General features: G+C 42.1%; 27 non-coding genes across 27 annotated transcripts; all 27 read right to left on the bottom strand.

The window, feature by feature from the left end:
• Nucleotides 1–9,887: 9,887 nt before the first annotated feature.
• On the bottom strand, nt 9,888–9,958 carry Trnag-gcc (transfer RNA glycine (anticodon GCC)). The gene has a single exon. It is a non-coding gene; the product is annotated as a tRNA-Gly (tRNA).
• Nucleotides 9,959–10,180: 222 nt separating this feature from the next.
• On the bottom strand, nt 10,181–10,251 carry Trnag-gcc (transfer RNA glycine (anticodon GCC)). Its single transcript has one exon. It is a non-coding gene; the product is annotated as a tRNA-Gly (tRNA).
• Nucleotides 10,252–10,485: 234 nt separating this feature from the next.
• On the bottom strand, nt 10,486–10,556 carry Trnag-gcc (transfer RNA glycine (anticodon GCC)). Its single transcript has one exon. It is a non-coding gene; the product is annotated as a tRNA-Gly (tRNA).
• Nucleotides 10,557–11,455: 899 nt separating this feature from the next.
• Nucleotides 11,456–11,526, bottom strand: Trnag-gcc (transfer RNA glycine (anticodon GCC)). Its single transcript has one exon. It is a non-coding gene; the product is annotated as a tRNA-Gly (tRNA).
• A 223-nt stretch (nt 11,527–11,749) lies between these two features.
• Nucleotides 11,750–11,820, bottom strand: Trnag-gcc (transfer RNA glycine (anticodon GCC)). Its single transcript has one exon. It is a non-coding gene; the product is annotated as a tRNA-Gly (tRNA).
• A 220-nt stretch (nt 11,821–12,040) lies between these two features.
• Trnag-gcc (transfer RNA glycine (anticodon GCC)) lies at nt 12,041–12,111 on the bottom strand. Its single transcript has one exon. It is a non-coding gene; the product is annotated as a tRNA-Gly (tRNA).
• A 528-nt stretch (nt 12,112–12,639) lies between these two features.
• Nucleotides 12,640–12,710, bottom strand: Trnag-gcc (transfer RNA glycine (anticodon GCC)). Its single transcript has one exon. It is a non-coding gene; the product is annotated as a tRNA-Gly (tRNA).
• A 220-nt stretch (nt 12,711–12,930) lies between these two features.
• Nucleotides 12,931–13,001, bottom strand: Trnag-gcc (transfer RNA glycine (anticodon GCC)). The gene has a single exon. It is a non-coding gene; the product is annotated as a tRNA-Gly (tRNA).
• Nucleotides 13,002–13,235: 234 nt separating this feature from the next.
• On the bottom strand, nt 13,236–13,306 carry Trnag-gcc (transfer RNA glycine (anticodon GCC)). The gene has a single exon. It is a non-coding gene; the product is annotated as a tRNA-Gly (tRNA).
• Nucleotides 13,307–13,529: 223 nt separating this feature from the next.
• Nucleotides 13,530–13,600, bottom strand: Trnag-gcc (transfer RNA glycine (anticodon GCC)). Its single transcript has one exon. It is a non-coding gene; the product is annotated as a tRNA-Gly (tRNA).
• Nucleotides 13,601–13,825: 225 nt separating this feature from the next.
• Trnag-gcc (transfer RNA glycine (anticodon GCC)) lies at nt 13,826–13,896 on the bottom strand. Its single transcript has one exon. It is a non-coding gene; the product is annotated as a tRNA-Gly (tRNA).
• Nucleotides 13,897–14,124: 228 nt separating this feature from the next.
• Trnag-gcc (transfer RNA glycine (anticodon GCC)) lies at nt 14,125–14,195 on the bottom strand. The gene has a single exon. It is a non-coding gene; the product is annotated as a tRNA-Gly (tRNA).
• A 231-nt stretch (nt 14,196–14,426) lies between these two features.
• On the bottom strand, nt 14,427–14,497 carry Trnag-gcc (transfer RNA glycine (anticodon GCC)). Its single transcript has one exon. It is a non-coding gene; the product is annotated as a tRNA-Gly (tRNA).
• Nucleotides 14,498–14,731: 234 nt separating this feature from the next.
• Trnag-gcc (transfer RNA glycine (anticodon GCC)) lies at nt 14,732–14,802 on the bottom strand. Its single transcript has one exon. It is a non-coding gene; the product is annotated as a tRNA-Gly (tRNA).
• Nucleotides 14,803–15,026: 224 nt separating this feature from the next.
• Nucleotides 15,027–15,097, bottom strand: Trnag-gcc (transfer RNA glycine (anticodon GCC)). The gene has a single exon. It is a non-coding gene; the product is annotated as a tRNA-Gly (tRNA).
• Nucleotides 15,098–15,321: 224 nt separating this feature from the next.
• On the bottom strand, nt 15,322–15,392 carry Trnag-gcc (transfer RNA glycine (anticodon GCC)). The gene has a single exon. It is a non-coding gene; the product is annotated as a tRNA-Gly (tRNA).
• Nucleotides 15,393–15,613: 221 nt separating this feature from the next.
• Nucleotides 15,614–15,684, bottom strand: Trnag-gcc (transfer RNA glycine (anticodon GCC)). The gene has a single exon. It is a non-coding gene; the product is annotated as a tRNA-Gly (tRNA).
• Nucleotides 15,685–15,905: 221 nt separating this feature from the next.
• On the bottom strand, nt 15,906–15,976 carry Trnag-gcc (transfer RNA glycine (anticodon GCC)). Its single transcript has one exon. It is a non-coding gene; the product is annotated as a tRNA-Gly (tRNA).
• Nucleotides 15,977–16,207: 231 nt separating this feature from the next.
• Nucleotides 16,208–16,278, bottom strand: Trnag-gcc (transfer RNA glycine (anticodon GCC)). Its single transcript has one exon. It is a non-coding gene; the product is annotated as a tRNA-Gly (tRNA).
• Nucleotides 16,279–16,514: 236 nt separating this feature from the next.
• Nucleotides 16,515–16,585, bottom strand: Trnag-gcc (transfer RNA glycine (anticodon GCC)). Its single transcript has one exon. It is a non-coding gene; the product is annotated as a tRNA-Gly (tRNA).
• Nucleotides 16,586–16,808: 223 nt separating this feature from the next.
• On the bottom strand, nt 16,809–16,879 carry Trnag-gcc (transfer RNA glycine (anticodon GCC)). Its single transcript has one exon. It is a non-coding gene; the product is annotated as a tRNA-Gly (tRNA).
• A 519-nt stretch (nt 16,880–17,398) lies between these two features.
• Nucleotides 17,399–17,469, bottom strand: Trnag-gcc (transfer RNA glycine (anticodon GCC)). Its single transcript has one exon. It is a non-coding gene; the product is annotated as a tRNA-Gly (tRNA).
• A 236-nt stretch (nt 17,470–17,705) lies between these two features.
• Trnag-gcc (transfer RNA glycine (anticodon GCC)) lies at nt 17,706–17,776 on the bottom strand. The gene has a single exon. It is a non-coding gene; the product is annotated as a tRNA-Gly (tRNA).
• A 225-nt stretch (nt 17,777–18,001) lies between these two features.
• On the bottom strand, nt 18,002–18,072 carry Trnag-gcc (transfer RNA glycine (anticodon GCC)). The gene has a single exon. It is a non-coding gene; the product is annotated as a tRNA-Gly (tRNA).
• Nucleotides 18,073–18,294: 222 nt separating this feature from the next.
• On the bottom strand, nt 18,295–18,365 carry Trnag-gcc (transfer RNA glycine (anticodon GCC)). Its single transcript has one exon. It is a non-coding gene; the product is annotated as a tRNA-Gly (tRNA).
• Nucleotides 18,366–18,894: 529 nt separating this feature from the next.
• Trnag-gcc (transfer RNA glycine (anticodon GCC)) lies at nt 18,895–18,965 on the bottom strand. Its single transcript has one exon. It is a non-coding gene; the product is annotated as a tRNA-Gly (tRNA).
• Nucleotides 18,966–19,199: 234 nt separating this feature from the next.
• Nucleotides 19,200–19,270, bottom strand: Trnag-gcc (transfer RNA glycine (anticodon GCC)). Its single transcript has one exon. It is a non-coding gene; the product is annotated as a tRNA-Gly (tRNA).
• Between the last annotated feature and the right edge of the window lie 408 nt (nt 19,271–19,678).

The raw sequence follows: 19,678 nt of genomic DNA, 5'->3' as shown, positions 1-19,678 counted from the left end.
CTGACGCATCTGAGAAAGCGATTGGAGCTGCATTACACGTAAAGCATGAGGATGTGTGGAAACCTGTGGAATTCTATTCGAAGACATTGTCCACGATTCAGAAGAACTGGCCTGCGAGAGAACGTGAAGCTTACGCAATCGTTGCAGCACTACAAAAGTTTGATCATTACTTACGGGGCCGCACATTCGTTGTGCACACGGTGATTTGATTTTTGGTCCTCTTCGTGAGATTTCCAAAAATTGGTAACAATGACCGTCCGCCAGCGCCAGACCAGGAGATTAGAGCGAAAACTCCCACAAGAGCCATTATCGTTACCGTCAGATCGAAGGCACCTCTGGTTGATGGTAGGTAGTTGATTGTACTATCCCATCCCGCTAGAACTTCAGTCCTTAAGCTTCGAAATAAGACTTTCAATACTTTGGCTGCTGCTAAAATGACGAATGAAATGATGGTTCCTTTGAGAGCCCACAACTTTATCTTCGCAAAAAGGTCCTTCCAATAAAGACACGTCGAACAGATTCCAGCAATCAATAGATAAATGAAGAACTGGACTACCTCACTACTGACAACTTTCTCACACGTTCGCATCCATGCTTGAAATGTTGTTAGGAATGTGTGGTCCTTGATCATCTTTGTTGTTTGGTCCTTTTCTTCATCCTCTGGGGTCGTTGGTCTTTGTTCATTCTCGGTATCAATGACTTTCTTCTCCGTGGATATTTTGGTTTGATACCCTTCTGATTTGGGGGAGTCTTTAACTACGACTGTATCTTTGGGGTCCTTAATTGCTTTAACTTTCGTTGTCAACTCGTTGATATCTACTTGAAATTCTTCAACTTCCCTAGTATTTCAACCAACTGAGTTAGCCCGTCAAGGTCCTTTATTATGTTGTTGATTCTTCTTTCAGCGTCGGTTCCTTCCTTCACTTCGTTTTCAACAAGTTTTCCCTTCTGCGGCAACGATTTTTCTTGTGCCGGAAAAATCCTACTTTGGTCCGAGGCTTGAATTGATCCATCTATACTTAGTGAACTCAAGAGGATCACTGATGGGTTTTTGAGACTTTGTTCTACGGGACACAGACTTAAGAAAACCAGGAAAAGAAATCAAGCATGCTATCCTCTTGTCTCCCGCCCTAGGAGTACCACCACACTTGGCGGTGCAATTGTTGTCTGAGCTCGCTAATTCAATGACGACCTCCTTCTTCTCCGTTTTTACATGCTTTCTGTCTACGCTGCTCACGCTAGACATCCATGATAATCTGATATTCGACATTTTTGCAAGCCTCATGGCCTACATATGCGTTTGACTTCATCATAACAGCCAAAAAAGGCAGGTGCTGGGATTCGAACTCCCCTCCTTTCGGTCCTACGATCCACGTTCCTACCCCTGCGACAACAGTCAGTTTCTTTCTATCAATTTGGCTGGTAATCCGCTCGAGTTCCAAAGTATCTTGTCCTGTTGTTTTGCCTTTTTCTGTCCCTTTTTGGGTGCACCATTTCATTTTTTTTAATTCAGTCAACCTTCTGGCACAGACCTAACCCCCCCCTGTCTTCAACCTCCATTCCATCGGACCAACCTTCCTCCCAACCTTCGGGAATGAACCCTCTCTGCGCCGCCATCATGGTTTTCCTCGCCGGCACACGCCTCGTCTGCCTGGCATCTTCTCTTTCAGGATGGATCCGCATCGCTCGCACCTCAATTTATTGGGGATCTTACTTAGTCCTCTTCGTATTGTTTTACCTCTCATACACTTGTCCCTCATGTCCTCCTCTCTTTCTTTCTTTCAGTGGTTTCCCCCCTCTCAAGCGCGTTTAGGAGCCGTTTCTCCCCCCTTGGTTCCGTTAGTCTTGAGGCTCCATTCGGGAGTCCTTCCCCGTTTCCTCCCTCATTCCTGTCCCTGTCGCTGTCAGTTGGCGCTGTCTTGTTGGTTTGTTGCGGCCTACAAGTCATTGGTGGACGTTGTGGGCATCGGCCTAGCAACAAAAGTTCGTCTTCAACGTCAGGGACCCCAGCCAACCCAACAGATCCTATTCTCCTCTGTTCCCCATCTTCATTTCTTTCAGCTTTGGCGGGACCTCTCCAACAACTCAAAGCCCGATTCTCACACTGAACTCAACTCCTCCATCGCCCGGCTTCAAGAATCCATCGACCAATTGCTTGTTGCCTTTGCTCTTCTTGATGGTTCCAAAGGAATTCATGCCATTCACATCGACGAATCCACTTCTTCACCCAGTCCAACAGAAATTCCACCTTCCGCAATGTCTACATCAACCCCAACCGTCAAAAGAGAAGAACAACCCAAGTCAATTACGCTGCCCATCCCCACCACTCAACCCAAGAAGATCAGTCCAACAATTCTCGCCCAACTTACCGATTTAACTCCAGAGCAAGCCATTAAAGAACTCCAGTCTCATATCAAACAACAAAGGAAGAGAAAAGACGCCCCGTTTTCTTGACCGAAGAAGAAAAACAAATGCCAGATCAACTTTATCTCCGTCCTCAAACAGGCCGACTTACTTGCTCGTGAAGCCGAATTCCTGCAACATATGCCTCAACTCCCTTCCGACGTCCGGAATTGGAGTAAAGCCGACATCAACCGTTGGTTCAGCAGTGTGTATTTTAAGGTAAACGCGCCTTTTCCTAGCTCACGGACTTCAGATATCTAGCGCAAAATTCAAGGTTCAATTTCTCGACTTACAACTGGTAGTTTCTCGCTGCTTCTTCTCAGAGCCGAGATATTTGTGTATTTTATAAGGCTGTGCCCTCTACAATTCATCTAGTTCATGAATTCTATCTCCTCGATCGTTATGTCTTGCGATCCAGGCCTGCCTAGAAAATCTGTTCCCTTTGGGACAGGAAACTGGTCGCCTACTGGCACCAGAAGATTTTGTCATCGTTCTGAACCTGAGAATTTCGATACTGTTTCGGCCTTTCGCCAAACTAATCACTTAAGAACTGAACCGAACGCCCTGACCCGGCTGCACGTACATTGAGAAAAACCCATTGTCACATCACAGCCGATAAATACGATAATTATTACCAATAAACTGATCCGTTCGTGTCGCTTCACATTATATCTCAGCCTTATTCATTCTGTGATTTATTCCTCATAACTCGGTGATGTTGGCGTCGATCACACCGTGTTGTGGTTTTATGTGTTGGCTCAAGACACTTAGTGTCTTTTTGTGGGCAGTGTTCTCCCCTGCCCCCAAGGCATGGCAGGAAATCCGCAAGGCCATTGTCTTTGCAGGAATTGGTGGTTTGGTGGTCTATACTTGCATCGTCGAATGGTATAGAGTAGCTTGGGTCCATATCTTGATTGTGATGGAGCAGGTTGTCAATCAAATTAGGGAAAGTTGGAGTACGGCCCCTCCGATTGACTTCGCCAACCCCAATCCAGTAGTTCTGATGGTGGTAACGTGCGTTATCCACTTGGCGTTGCTCCTAGTACACCGTAATTACACTGCGGTAAACCTTGGTACGAGCACCGAGGAGCAACAGTCCAAAGATAATGCACAAGAGTCACCATCAGCTGCAGTCCATTCATTATCTCGTCTACAACTCCAACAATACGTTCGGGAGATATTGGCTGCTGAACTAAAGGGGATTTCCACGGATTCTACTCCTACAAGTGCTTCTGTCAATCCAATAGCCGTCAGCACCTCCAGCGAGGGCTTGGATATTTTGGTGGCAGAAATGAATCATATCCGGCAAGAACTTGGCGATTTGAGGGAGGAATTGCACATGATGCATGGAAATGTTGACCAACGAATGGAGAACTTTGCCGATGCCCTAGAAGATTTTGCTCCAAGTTCTTTCAACGGTGTGTATGTCGACGAACTGGACTTTGTGGGTGTGCATCAAGACCAACATGCAATGACAAAGAGCAGCGCCCTCTGCAATGCCATCTCCACCAGAGAAAAAGCGACTGGGGGCGAACTGTCTGTCTCAGACGATTCGACCCACCAGTCCGGTGCAGATAAGTTAACGATTGATCAAGATGAATTTGCCCAACAATCATGCCCTACTTGCGCTAACGTAGCCCCTGTCCTCTTATCAGACAAATCCGTTCGAAAAGGCCAGTCTAAAGGCCGTGGACGACCCAAAGCCCCAGTGCTTCTTCCTGATGATCAACGAGAAAAATTACAAGCAGCGTCGACACTACAAGAATTAAGTGACCAGTTAACGGAAATCAGAAAGCAGTTGAAAGAGCAGAAGGAGGAACAACAAAAGCTCACGGAAGTGGAAAAAGCAATGCCGCGAGGGGATCTAGAGCGACAGTGGGCAGAAGATCGCCATGTGCAACGTTATGGTCCGCGCCCTAATGCATATCTCACCCCCGAAGAGAAGGAAATGACACGACAGCAGCTCCTTAGAAAGATTACAACGGAGAACAGGAGTCGATGGCTTGAGCGACAGATCGCGTTAGGCGCAAGGTTCTACACTTGTGAGACATGTGGGCGGCTTGAGCGGCAGGGCGCCAACCACATGTGCATTCGAGCGCCTCTTCGAGGTCCTATTCAACGTCGTTCCGGGGTTCCAACCCGCGACCAGCTCGTTATGGCAGGGTCCCCAGCAGGGTTCATGGTCAGAAGGCAACCCGTTGTCGATTTGGATCGACTGATGAAGGAACACAAGGCATTCGAAAAAGTTATTGAGCATCTCCCGACAACTACTACCCCCATGGAAGTCGATACACCGCCGCAACCACAACAGACTGTCCAATTTCAGAACCCACAACATGACCAATCCTCTCCAAGCGACCAAACATCAACACCAACAGCGAATGTGAATGCAATTCAAACCACGGGGCAGCACCCTTTTTGAAACCCCGCAGTGGTGAAAGCTGGAGCACCAACTGTCGAGAACGGGAAATTCCTCCAGCCCCAAATATTGAAAGCCACAAGAACTACTCTCCAATTTTGTCCTCTCTACCTCCAAGACCCTCACCCCCTCTCATTTTTAATGATCCACACTCATCATCCACCAACATTCCAGTCTTCACTCCCCTTCATTTTCTCCCAGTCCATATAGGCTCCTCTCGAGTTCTCGCCATGCTTGACACTGGCGCTGAAGTTAATGTTATTGGTCGTCAACTCGTGGATCGATTACAGCTCCCAATTGAAGATGCCAGAAGAGTTATCAAACTGAAGGGGTGCGGGGAGACCAATGTCAACCAGTGGACGACAGTAACCATTCGCCTTCCTACGGGAGAAGTCATAGCCATTAAGGCAATTGTCGCTGACTCATTCGCTCATGCTCTGATTTTAGGCATGCCGTTCTTCTTTACTGTAAAGCCCCGGATCGACTTCAACTCCAATACCTTCAACACTATCCACGGATCTTTCCCTCTCACCACACTTCGCAGTGTCTCCCTCAACAACGCCAACTGTAGTGTTGTCGTCGCTTCACTTTCGGAGGAGGATGGGAAAACACTCGAAGCTGTTTTGGAGAAGGCCTCAAGGTTGGATGACCAACAGAAACAAGCTTTGAAGGACTTGCTGCTGGAATTCGCCGATTTGTGGGTCGGAAATCCTCTGGGGCGGACAGACATTGTGACGCACGGCTTGAAAGTCAATTTACAGAGACCAATACGCCATAAGCCGCGGCGTTTCTCCGAAGATCAAAGGAAAATAATCGACCAAGAAGTGGACAAAATGCTGAAATGGAATGCAATTCGACCCTCCATGTCCCCTCATGTACAAGAAGTCGTTTTGGCGAAGAAACCGGGCGGAGGCTGGCGATTTTGTGTCGATTATAGGATGCTGAATGCCGCAACGATTCCGGATGAACATCCGGTCCCCAGAATCCAGGATCTCATCAGATCCATCCGCGATTCGTCGTACTTCGTAGCGCTCGATCTGCGCGCCGGGTACTGGCAGGTTTTGATGGATGAAGCAGCAGTGCCTTACACAGCTTTTCGGACACATCGGGGGCTATTTGAGTTCACGGTCATGCCGTTTGGTCTGCGGAACGCGCCCGCTACATTCTGCCGGCTGATGGATAATGTATTGGGGGATTTGTACTGGAAGAATGTTGGCGTCTATCTGGACGATATTCTCGCTCACGCCCAGACGTTTGAGGAATGTCTTCAGTTATTGAAAGAAGTTTTGAGCCGTCTTCGCAAGGCCAAGCTCACTTTAGCACTGAATAAGTGCGACTTCTTCCCATCATCGCTTCTCTACTTAGGCTATATCATCTCTGATGGAAACATTTCCCCCAACCCATCAAAAGTTAGTGTCCTGAACAAGTTGAAGACCCCGACAAACGCCATGGAGGTTAGATCGCTGTTAGGCTGTATCGGTTATTTTAGGCAGTTCATCCCTCGCTTTGCGGAAGTGGCAGAACCACTCTTCAACTTATTGCGGAAAAGGACTCCCTTCAAATGGGCCGAAGCACAAGAAACTTCCCGTCAAACATTGATTCAAAGCCTGAAGGATGCCACATTGTCTTCCCCATTGCCAGACGACACCTTTCGCTTGGAAACAGATGCGTCAAACACGGCCATTGGCGCTGTTCTTCTCTGCCGTTCCGCTGAAAATCAGTGGCGCCCCGTGGAGTTCCTATCGAAGAACTTAAATGATACCCAACGTCGCTGGCCCGTCCACGAACGGGAAGCATATGCAATTGTTCATGCTCTGGAGAAGTTTGATCCGTACCTTAGAGGCCGGAAGTTTGAAGTCTGGACTGACAATGCGTCTTTGAAGTGGATGATGACGACGAAAATCGGAAAAGTTGCGCGATGGGCGTCAAGGCTAGCGGAATACGAAATGGAGATATTTCACCGGGCAGGGAAAACGAATGTGACGGCAGATTTCTTGTCCCGTTTTGTGGATCACTCCCCCGATGAATGTCTTCCCGACAGGGCAACCATGGCAACAGTTACCTGGCAGATAGCGGAGTTTCCAAGTGAAGGGATAATCCAAGAGATCCTAGCTGCACAACTCCAAGAACCACCACCTAGAGGCTCGGCTTACTGTAACCAGCACGGTAGAGTCTTTCATTGGAATCGCTTCTGGGTTCCACCGTCAATGCGCACCAAACTGATCGAAAATGTCCATGTGTCTTCACAGTTTCATCATCAGGGGGTCCGTCGGACGGTGGCAACTATTCGAAAGTTCTTTTCGTGGTCGGGGATCGTAGTGGACACCACCCGTTTTATCCGAGGATGCTTGCAATGCCAGAGACTCCGTCCTGGGATTGAAGCTCTGCAGGGACTTTTGACGCCCCATACAATTGGCCCGCCATTTACTAAGGTCTACATGGATGTATACGAAGTGACACTCAACAATGAGCATCACAAGTTCCTTACCATGATTGATCACAGCACAAAGTGGGTCGAAGTGGTCCGATTATCAAGTTTGGAAGCAAAAGAAATCGCATCAGCCTTGGTGAAAACGTGGATTACCCGGTATGGATGCCCCCTGGAGCTCGTCACCGACAACGCGCGGTCATTCAATAACAACTTGTTGTCTGAATTGCTCCGCATCCTCCAAGTTAGACATCTTCCTACAACAGTCGCACATCCAGACGGCAACGCCCCAATTGAATCCTTTCATCGGACGTTGTCGAGGGGTTTCCAGCGGTATGCCCTGAATAGCGACCAGCAGCGCCTCAGTATTGACGAAGTTACCCAATTAATCGTTTATGGTTATCGCCTAGCACATCACACAACATTGCGGGATTCGCCAGCCTACCTGACTTTTGGATTGGACCCACGCCCTGCATGCGCACAGTTTGTTCAACGACTCAATCCTGAAAATCGACAGCGGATTGAAGCTCTAAACATCATTCGCGAGGAAGTGATTCATCACGCCAACATGAGGCAGTTGGCCCTTAATAGTAAGCAGAATGCAGGAAGGTCGCTTAAACCATTGGGTGTTGGAGATTTGGTCCTTCTTCCTGTCGACCGTCTGGAAGCGGCCGCGCAAATGACTCAGTTCAAAGGTTTAAAAGTGAAGCCCAAGTTCTCTATGCCATTCCGAATAGTCAAACTGTCCAATGCTGGTCGGACAGCCTCTTGCAGGAGTTTGTTGCCGTTAACTCATGGAGCTCAGGTATTGAAAGACGCAAATATCCAAGATATTCGAAGTATTGAAGTTCCTCAGTGCCAATCACAACAAGAGATGTGGGAAAAGTTGGTGGAGGACTATGTGGCCGATCCCATCATTACTCCAGAATTAAGATGCCGTCTCATTCAACAGTTTTGGGAGGAAATCAATCACCCTCAGGTGGATGAAGAGCCTCAGCCCAAGCAAAAGAAAAGGCGTGTTTAGGGGGGGACAACAGTGTGTATTTTAAGGTAAACGCGCCTTTTCCTAGCTCACGGACTTCAGATATCTAGCGCAAAACTCAAGGTTCAATTTCTCGACTTACAACTGGTAGTTTCTCGCTGCTTCTTCTCAGAGCCGAGATATTTGTGTATTTTATAAGGCTGTGCCCTCTACAATTCATCTAGTTCATGAATTCTATCTCCTCGATCGTTATGTCTTGCGATCCAGGCCTGCCTAGAAAATCTGTTCCCTTTGGGACAGGAAACTGGTCGCCTACTGGCACCAGAAGATTTTCTCATCGTTCTGAACCTGAGAATTTCGATACTGTTTCGGCCTTTCGCCAAACTAATCACTTAAGAACTGAACCGAACGCCCTGACCCGGCTGCGCGTACATTGAGAAAAACCCATTGTCACATCACAGCCGATAAATACGATAATTATTACCAATAAACTGATCCGTTCGTGTCGCTTCACATTATATCTCAGCCTTATTCATTCTGTGATTTATTCCTCATAACTCGGTGATGTTGGCGTCGATCACACCGTGTTGTGGTTTTATGTGTTGGCTCAAGACACTTAGTGTCTTTTTGTGGGCAGTGTTCTCCCCTGCCCCCAAGGCATGGCAGGAAATCCGCAAGGCCATTGTCTTTGCAGGAATTGGTGGTTTGGTGGTCTATACTTGCATCGTCGAATGGTATAGAGTAGCTTGGGTCCATATCTTGATTGTGATGGAGCAGGTTGTCAATCAAATTAGGGAAAGTTGGAGTACGGCCCCTCCGATTGACTTCGCCAACCCCAATCCAGTAGTTCTGATGGTGGTAACGTGCGTTATCCACTTGGCGTTGCTCCTAGTACACCGTAATTACACTGCGAACGTCGTCGAGAGTGCGTAGTTGGCACAACGAGTTTTGCGCGACCTTAGATGAGGTGCTCTCGTCACTGGACCCCTCCACGTCGTCATAAACATCAGAATCGTGTTTAGCGGACATTCTGCTTTTCGCTCCCTTGCCTAAGCGATTGTTAGATGAGTTCAAATTAATTAGGTGTTAATTTGAAGATTGTTCTAATTGCTTTTCGGCAGTTCAGAGTTTAGCAGTTGGATGGAAGTCCAACCTCGACTGACGTGTTTGTTGTCTGTTTTACCGTTCATGATTAGATCTAAAAAGTCCCCTTCTAGCTAAAAATGCTACTAAAGAATTTAACAATAAGTGCGGCGGCAGTCGCTCAAATCGTCGCCAATATTTAACCCATTTTGGCAGACAATAGATTGATCTACTACGCATCCATTACATAATTAACTAGACGAACTTCCGACACTTTGCAAAGTAAATCTGGGAGATTCACTTGCTCCGCTACTCTAATCGCAGCGTTTACACTCTCACTCAATAAAGAACTTGACGAATCGTTCAAGGGCGATCCTTACATCAGAACTGGCATTAAAATTTATTAAAATAATTTTTTTTTTCTTAAGTGTTCATTTCTGTGCTCTGGTCTACGCTGTTTCTTCAAACATGGAGACACTGTCTCTTCTTGGAGACGGTGTCTCCCCTTACATGAAAAAAAATAATAATACATGTTCACTACACCATAAAAAGATCGTTGAACTGATCAAAACTGCATCTGCCGGGAATCGAACCCGGGTCACCTCGATGGCAACGAGGTATTCTACCACTAGACCACAGATGCTTACTCATAAGATTTATTTTTTATTTAGCCAGCATCTGAACTGGCATTAAAATTTATTAAAATAATTTTTTTTTCTTAAGTGTTCATTTCTGTGCTCTGGTCTACGTTGTTTCTTCAAACATGGAGACACTGTCTCTTCTTGGAGACGGTGTCTCCCCTTACATGAAAAAAAAATAATAATACATCACTACACTATAAAAAGATCGTTGAACTGATCAAAACTGCATCTGCCGGGAATCGAACCCGGGTCACCTCGATGGCAACGAGGTATTCTACCACTAGACCACAGATGCTTACTCATAAGATTTATTTTTTATTTAGCCAGCATCTGAACTGGCATTAAAATTTATTAAAATAATTTTTTTTCTTAAGTGTTCATTTCTGTGCTCTGGTCTACGCTATCTCTTCAAATACAGAAACAATATGGAGACACTGTCTGTTCTTGGAGACGGTGTATCCCTTTACATGAAAAAAAATAATAATACATGTTCACTACACCATAAAAAGATCGTTGAACTGATCAAAACTGCATCTGCCGGGAATCGAACCCGGGTCACCTCGATGGCAACGAAGTATTCTACCACTAGACCACAGATGCTTACTCATAAGATTTATTTTTTATTTAGCCAGCATCTGAACTGGCATTAAAATTTATTAAAATAATTTTTTTTTCTTAAGTGTTCATTTCTGTGCTCTGGTCTACGCTGTTTCTTCAAACATGGAGACACTGTCTCTTCTTGGAGACGGTGTCTCCCCTTACATGAAAAAAAATAATAATACATGTTCACTACACCATAAAAAGATCGTTGAACTGATCAAAACTGCATCTGCCGGAATCGAACCCGGGTCACCTCGATGGCAACGAGGTATTCTACCACTAGACCACAGATGCTTACTTATAAGATTTATTTTTTATTTAGCCAGCATCTGAACTGGCATTAAATTTATTAAAATAATTTTTTTTTTCTTAAGTGTTCATTTCTGTGCTCTGGTCTACGCTGTTTCTTCAAACATGGAGACACTGTCTCTTCTTGGAGACGGTGTCTCCCCTTACATGAAAAAATAATAATACATCACTACACTATAAAAAGATCGTTGAACTGATCAAAACTGCATCTGCCGGAATCGAACCCGGGTCACCTCGATGGCAACGAGGTATTCTACCACTAGACCACAGATGCTTACTCATAAGATTTATTTTTTATTTAGCCAGCATCTGAACTGGCATTAAAATTTATTAAAATAATTTTTTTTCTTAAGTGTTCATTTCTGTGCTCTGGTCTACGCTATCTCTTCAAATACAGAAACAATATGGAGACACTGTCTGTTCTTGGAGACGGTGTATCCCTTTACATGAAAAAAAATAATAATACATGGTGTAGTACAGAAACAATATGGAGACACTGTCTGTTCTTGGAGACGGTGTATCCTTTACATGAAAAAAAATAATAATACATGTTCACTACACCATAAAAAGATCGTTGAACTGATCAAAACTGCATCTGCCGGGAATCGAACCCGGGTCACCTCGATGGCAACGAAGTATTCTACCACTAGACCACAGATGCTTACTCATAAGATTTATTTTTTATTTAGCCAGCATCTGAACTGGCATTAAAATTTATTAAAATAATTTTTTTTTCTTAAGTGTTCATTTCTGTGCTCTGGTCTACGCTGTTTCTTCAAACATGGAGACACTGTCTCTTCTTGGAGACGGTGTCTCCCCTTACATGAAAAAAAATAATAATACATGTTCACTACACCATAAAAGATCGTTGAACTGATCAAAACTGCATCTGCCGGGAATCGAACCCGGGTCACCTCGATGGCAACGAGGTATTCTACCACTAGACCACAGATGCTTACTCATAAGATTTATTTTTTATTTAGCCAGCATCTGAACTGGCATTAAAATTTATTAAAATAATTTTTTTTTTCTTAAGTGTTCATTTCTGTGCTCTGGTCTACGCTGTTTCTTCAAACATGGAGACACTGTCTCTTCTTGGAGACGGTGTCTCCCCTTACATGAAAAAAATAATAATACATCACTACACTATAAAAAGATCGTTGAACTGATCAAACTGCATCTGCCGGGAATCGAACCCGGGTCACCTCGATGGCAACGAGGTATTCTACCACTAGACCACAGATGCTTACTCATAAGATTTATTTTTTATTTAGCCAGCATCTGAACTGGCATTAAAATTTATTAAAATAATTTTTTTTCTTAAGTGTTCATTTCTGTGCTCTGGTCTACGCTATCTCTTCAAATACAGAAACAATATGGAGACACTGTCTGTTCTTGGAGACGGTGTATCCCTTTACATGAAAAAAAATAATAATACATGTTCACTACACCATAAAAAGATCGTTGAACTGATCAAAACTGCATCTGCCGGAATCGAACCCGGGTCACCTCGATGGCAACGAGGTATTCTACCACTAGACCACAGATGCTTACTCATAAGATTTATTTTTTATTTAGCCAGCATCTGAACTGGCATTAAAATTTATTAAAATAATTTTTTTTTCTTAAGTGTTCATTTCTGTGCTCTGGTCTACGCTGTTTCTTCAAACATGGAGACACTGTCTCTTCTTGGAGACGGTGTCTCCCCTTACATGAAAAAAAATAATAATACATGTTCCCTACACCATAAAAAGATCGTTGAACTGATCAAAACTGCATCTGCCGGGAATCGAACCCGGGTCACCTCGATGGCAACGAGGTATTCTACCACTAGACCACAGATGCTTACTCATAAGATTTATTTTTTATTTAGCCAGCATCTGAACTGGCATTAAAATTTATTAAAATAATTTTTTTTCTTAAGTGTTCATTTCTGTGCTCTGGTCTACGTTGTTTCTTCAAACATGGAGACACTGTCTCTTCTTGGAGACGGTGTCTCCCCTTACATGAAAAAAAATAATAATACATCACTACACTATAAAAAGATCGTTGAACTGATCAAAACTGCATCTGCCGGGAATCGAACCCGGGTCACCTCGATGGCAACGAGGTATTCTACCACTAGACCACAGATGCTTACTCATAAGATTTATTTTTTATTTAGCCAGCATCTGAACTGGCATTAAAATTTATTAAAATAATTTTTTTTCTTAAGTGTTCATTTCTGTGCTCTGGTCTACGCTATCTCTTCAAATACAGAAACAATATGGAGACACTGTCTGTTCTTGGAGACGGTGTATCCCTTTACATGAAAAAAAATAATAATACATGTTCACTACACCATAAAAAGATCGTTGAACTGATCAAAACTGCATCTGCCGGGAATCGAACCCGGGTCACCTCGATGGCAACGAAGTATTCTACCACTAGACCACAGATGCTTACTCATAAGATTTATTTTTTATTTAGCCAGCATCTGAACTGGCATTAAAATTTATTAAAATAATTTTTTTTCTTAAGTGTTCATTTCTGTGCTCTGGTCTACGCTGTTTCTTCAAACATGGAGACACTGTCTCTTCTTGGAGACGGTGTCTCCCCTTACATGAAAAAAAATAATAATACATGTTCACTACACCATAAAAAGATCGTTGAACTGATCAAAACTGCATCTGCCGGGAATCGAACCCGGGTCACCTCGATGGCAACGAGGTATTCTACCACTAGACCACAGATGCTTACTCATAAGATTTATTTTTTATTTAGCCAGCATCTGAACTGGCATTAAAATTTATTAAAATAATTTTTTTTTCTTAAGTGTTCATTTCTGTGCTCTGGTCTACGCTGTTTCTTCAAACATGGAGACACTGTCTCTTCTTGGAGACGGTGTCTCCCTCTTACATGAAAAAAAATAATAATACATGTTCACTACACCATAAAAAGATCGTTGAACTGATCAAAACTGCATCTGCCGGGAATCGAACCCGGGTCACCTCGATGGCAACGAGGTATTCTACCACTAGACCACAGATGCTTACTCATAAGATTTATTTTTTATTTAGCCAGCATCTGAACTGGCATTAAAATTTATTAAAATAATTTTTTTTTCTTAAGTGTTCATTTCTTCATTTCTGTGCTCTGGTCTACGCTGTTTCTTCAAACATGGAGACACTGTCTCTTCTTGGAGACGGTGTCTCCCCCTACATGAAAAAAATAATAATACATCACTACACTATAAAAAGATCGTTGAACTGATCAAAACTGCATCTGCCGGGAATCGAACCCGGGTCACCTCGATGGCAACGAGGTATTCTACCACTAGACCACAGATGCTTACTCATAAGATTTATTTTTTATTTAGCCAGCATCTGAACTGGCATTAAAATTTATTAAAATAATTTTTTTTCTTAAGTGTTCATTTCTGTGCTCTGGTCTACGCTATCTCTTCAAATACAGAAACAATATGGAGACACTGTCTGTTCTTGGAGACGGTGTATCCCTTTACATGAAAAAAAATAATAATACATCACTACACTATAAAAAGATCGTTGAACTGATCAAAACTGCATCTGCCGGGAATCGAACCCGGGTCACCTCGATGGCAACGAGGTATTCTACCACTAGACCACAGATGCTTACTCATAAGATTTATTTTTTATTTAGCCAGCATCTGAACTGGCATTAAAATTTATTAAAATAATTTTTTTTCTTAAGTGTTCATTTCTGTGCTCTGGTCTACGCTATCTCTTCAAATACAGAAACAATATGGAGACACTGTCTGTTCTTGGAGACGGTGTATCCCTTTACATGAAAAAAAATAATAATACATGTTCACTACACCATAAAAAGATCGTTGAACTGATCAAAACTGCATCTGCCGGGAATCGAACCCGGGTCACCTCGATGGCAACGAAGTATTCTACCACTAGACCACAGATGCTTACTCATAAGATTTATTTTTTATTTAGCCAGCATCTGAACTGGCATTAAAATTTATTAAAATAATTTTTTTTTCTTAAGTGTTCATTTCTGTGCTCTGGTCTACGCTGTTTCTTCAAACATGGAGACACTGTCTCTTCTTGGAGACGGTGTCTCCCCTTACATGAAAAAAAATAATAATACATGTTCACTACACCATAAAAAGATCGTTGAACTGATCAAAACTGCATCTGCCGGGAATCGAACCCGGGTCACCTCGATGGCAACGAGGTATTCTACCACTAGACCACAGATGCTTACTCATAAGATTTATTTTTTATTTAGCCAGCATCTGAACTGGCATTAAAATTTATTAAAATAATTTTTTTTTCTTAAGTGTTCATTTCTGTGCTCTGGTCTACGCTGTTTCTTCAAACATGGAGACACTGTCTCTTCTTGGAGACGGTGTCTCCCCTTACATGAAAAAAAATAATAATACATGTTCACTACACCATAAAAAGATCGTTGAACTGATCAAAACTGCATCTGCCGGGAATCGAACCCGGGTCACCTCGATGGCAACGAGGTATTCTACCACTAGACCACAGATGCTTACTCATAAGATTTATTTTTTATTTAGCCAGCATCTGAACTGGCATTAAAATTTATTAAAATAATTTTTTTTTTCTTAAGTGTTCATTTCTGTGCTCTGGTCTACGCTGTTTCTTCAAACATGGAGACACTGTCTCTTCTTGGAGACGGTGTCTCCCCTTACATGAAAAAAATAATAATACATCACTACACTATAAAAAGATCGTTGAACTGATCAAAACTGCATCTGCCGGGAATCGAACCCGGGTCACCTCGATGGCAACGAGGTATTCTACCACTAGACCACAGATGCTTACTCATAAGATTTATTTTTTATTTAGCCAGCATCTGAACTGGCATTAAAATTTATTAAAATAATTTTTTTTTTCTTAAGTGTTCATTTCTGTGCTCTGGTCTACGCTGTTTCTTCAAACATGGAGACACTGTCTCTTCTTGGAGACGGTGTCTCCCCCTACATGAAAAAAATAATAATACATCACTACACTATAAAAAGATCGTTGAACTGATCAAAACTGCATCTGCCGGGAATCGAACCCGGGTCACCTCGATGGCAACGAGGTATTCTACCACTAGACCACAGATGCTTACTCATAAGATTTATTTTTTATTTAGCCAGCATCTGAACTGGCATTAAAATTTATTAAAATAATTTTTTTTCTTAAGTGTTCATTTCTGTGCTCTGGTCTACGCTATCTCTTCAAATACAGAAACAATATGGAGACACTGTCTGTTCTTGGAGACGGTGTATCCCTTTACATGAAAAAAAATAATAATACATCACTACACTATAAAAAGATCGTTGAACTGATCAAAACTGCATCTGCCGGGAATCGAACCCGGGTCACCTCGATGGCAACGAGGTATTCTACCACTAGACCACAGATGCTTACTCATAAGATTTATTTTTTATTTAGCCAGCATCTGAACTGGCATTAAAATTTATTAAAATAATTTTTTTTCTTAAGTGTTCATTTCTGTGCTCTGGTCTACGCTATCTCTTCAAATACAGAAACAATATGGAGACACTGTCTGTTCTTGGAGACACGGTGTATCCCTTTACATGAAAAAAAATAATAATACATGTTCACTACACCATAAAAAGATCGTTGAACTGATCAAAACTGCATCTGCCGGGAATCGAACCCGGGTCACCTCGATGGCAACGAAGTATTCTACCACTAGACCACAGATGCTTACTCATAAGATTTATTTTTTATTTAGCCAGCATCTGAACTGGCATTAAAATTTATTAAAATAATTTTTTTTCTTAAGTGTTCATTTCTGTGCTCTGGTCTACGCTGTTTCTTCAAACATGGAGACACTGTCTCTTCTTGGAGACGGTGTCTCCCCTTACATGAAAAAAAATAATAATACATGTTCACTACACCATAAAAAGATCGTTGAACTGATCAAAACTGCATCTGCCGGGAATCGAACCCGGGTCACCTCGATGGCAACGAGGTATTCTACCACTAGACCACAGATGCTTACTCATAAGATTTATTTTTTATTTAGCCAGCATCTGAACTGGCATTAAAATTTATTAAAATAATTTTTTTTTCTTAAGTGTTCATTTCTGTGCTCTGGTCTACGCTGTTTCTTCAAACATGGAGACACTGTCTCTTCTTGGAGACGGTGTCTCCCCTTACATGAAAAAAAATAATAATAACATGTTCACTACACCATAAAAAGATCGTTGAACTGATCAAAACTGCATCTGCCGGGAATCGAACCCGGGTCACCTCGATGGCAACGAGGTATTCTACCACTAGACCACAGAATGCTTACTCATAAGATTTATTTTTTATTTAGCCAGCATCTGAACTGGCATTAAAATTTATTTAAAATAATTTTTTTTTTCTTAAGTGTTCATTTCTGTGCTCTGGTCTACGCTGTTTCTTCAAACATGGAGACACTGTCTCTTCTTGGAGACGGTGTCTCCCCTTACATGAAAAAAATAATAATACATCACTACACTATAAAAAGATCGTTGAACTGATCAAAACTGCATCTGCCGGGAATCGAACCCGGGTCACCTCGATGGCAACGAGGTATTCTACCACTAGACCACAGATGCTTACTCAATAAGATTTATTTTTTATTTAGCCAGCATCTGAACTGGCATTAAAATTTATTAAAATAATTTTTTTTCTTAAGTGTTCATTTCTGTGCTCTGGTCTACGCTATCTCTTCAAATACAGAAACAATATGGAGACACTGTCTGTTCTTGGAGACGGTGTATCCCTTTACATGAAAAAAAATAATAATACATGTTCACTACACCATAAAAAGATCGTTTGAACTGATCAAAACTGCATCTGCCGGGAATCGAACCCAGGTCACCTCGATGGCAACGAGGTATTCTACCACTAGACCACAGATGCTTACTCATAAGATTTATTTTTTATTTAGCCAGCATCTGAACTGGCATTAAAATTTATTAAAATAATTTTTTTTTCTTAAGTGTTCATTTCTGTGCTCTGGTCTACGCTGTTTCTTCAAACATGGAGACACTGTCTCTTCTTGGAGACGGTGTCTCCCCCTTACATGAAAAAAAATAATAATACATGTTCACTACACTATAAAAAGATCGTTGAACTGATCAAAACTGCATCTGCCGGGAATCGAACCCGGGTCACCTCGATGGCAACGAGGTATTCTACCACTAGACCACAGATGCTTACTCATAAGATTTATTTTTTATTTAGCCAGCATCTGAACTGGCATTAAAATTTATTAAAATAATTTTTTTTTTCTTAAGTGTTCATTTCTGTGCTCTGGTCTACGCTGTTTCTTCAAACATGGAGACACTGTCTCTTCTTGGAGACGGTGTCTCCCCTTACATGAAAAAAAATAATAATACATCACTACACTATAAAAAGATCGTTGAACTGATCAAAACTGCATCTGCCGGGAATCGAACCCGGGTCACCTCGATGGCAACGAAGTATTCTACCACTAGACCACAGATGCTTACTCATAAGATTTATTTTTTATTTAGCCAGCATCTGAACTGGCATTAAAATTTATTAAAATAATTTTTTTTCTTAAGTGTTCATTTCTGTGCTCTGGTCTACGCTATCTCTCAAATACAGAAACAATATGGAGACACTGTCTGTTCTTGGAGACGGTGTATCCCTTTACATGAAAAAAAATAATAATACATGTTCACTACACCATAAAAAGATCGTTGAACTGATCAAAACTGCATTTGCCGGGAATCGAACCCAGGTCACCTCGATGGCAACGAGGTATTCTACCACTAGACCACAGATGCTTACGTCATAAGATTTATTTTTTATTTAGCCAGCATCTGAACTGGCATTAAAATTTATTAAAATAATTTTTTTTTCTTAAGTGTTCATTTCTGTGCTCTGGTCTACGCTGTTTCTTCAAACATGGAGACACTGTCTCTTCTTGGAGACGGTGTCTCCCCTTACATGAAAAAAAATAATAATACATGTTCACTACACTATAAAAAGATCGTTGAACTGATCAAAACTGCATCTGCCGGGAATCGAACCCAGGTCACCTCGATGGCAACGAGGTATTCTACCACTAGACCACAGATGCTTACTCATAAGATTTATTTTTTATTTAGCCAGCATCTGAACTGGCATTAAAATTTATTAAAATAATTTTTTTTCTTAAGTGTTCATTTCTGTGCTCTGGTCTACGCTATCTCTTCAAATACAGAAACAATATGGAGACACTGTCTCTTCTTGGAGACGGTGTATCCCTTTACATGAAAAAAAATAATAATACATGTTCACTACACCATAAAAAGATCGTTGAACTGATCAAAACTGCATCTGCCGGGAATCGAACCCGGGTCACCTCGATGGCAACGAGGTATTCTACCACTAGACCACAGATGCTTACTCATAAGATTTATTTTTTTATTTAGCCAGCATCTGAACTGGCATTAAAATTTATTAAAATAATTTTTTTTCTTAAGTGTTCATTTCTGTGCTCTGGTCTACGCTATCTCTTCAAATACAGAAACAATATGGAGACACTGTCTGTTCTTGGAGACGGTGTATCCCTTTACATGAAAAAAAATAATAATACATGTTCACTACACCATAAAAAGATCGTTGAACTGATCAAAACTACATCTGCCGGGAATCGAACCCAGGTCACCTCGATGGCAACGAGGTATTCTACCACTAGACCACAGATGCTTACTCATAAGATTTATTTTTTATTTAGCCAGCATCTGAACTGGCATTAAAATTTATTAAAATAATTTTTTTTTCTTAAGTGTTCATTTCTGTGCTCTGGTC

Source organism: Condylostylus longicornis, unplaced genomic scaffold (assembly GCF_029603195.1).
Source record: "Condylostylus longicornis isolate FDR11 unplaced genomic scaffold, ASM2960319v2 ptg000627l, whole genome shotgun sequence".
Taxonomy (NCBI): domain Eukaryota; kingdom Metazoa; phylum Arthropoda; class Insecta; order Diptera; family Dolichopodidae; genus Condylostylus; species Condylostylus longicornis.
This window is presented reverse-complemented; position numbering and strand designations above follow the sequence as displayed.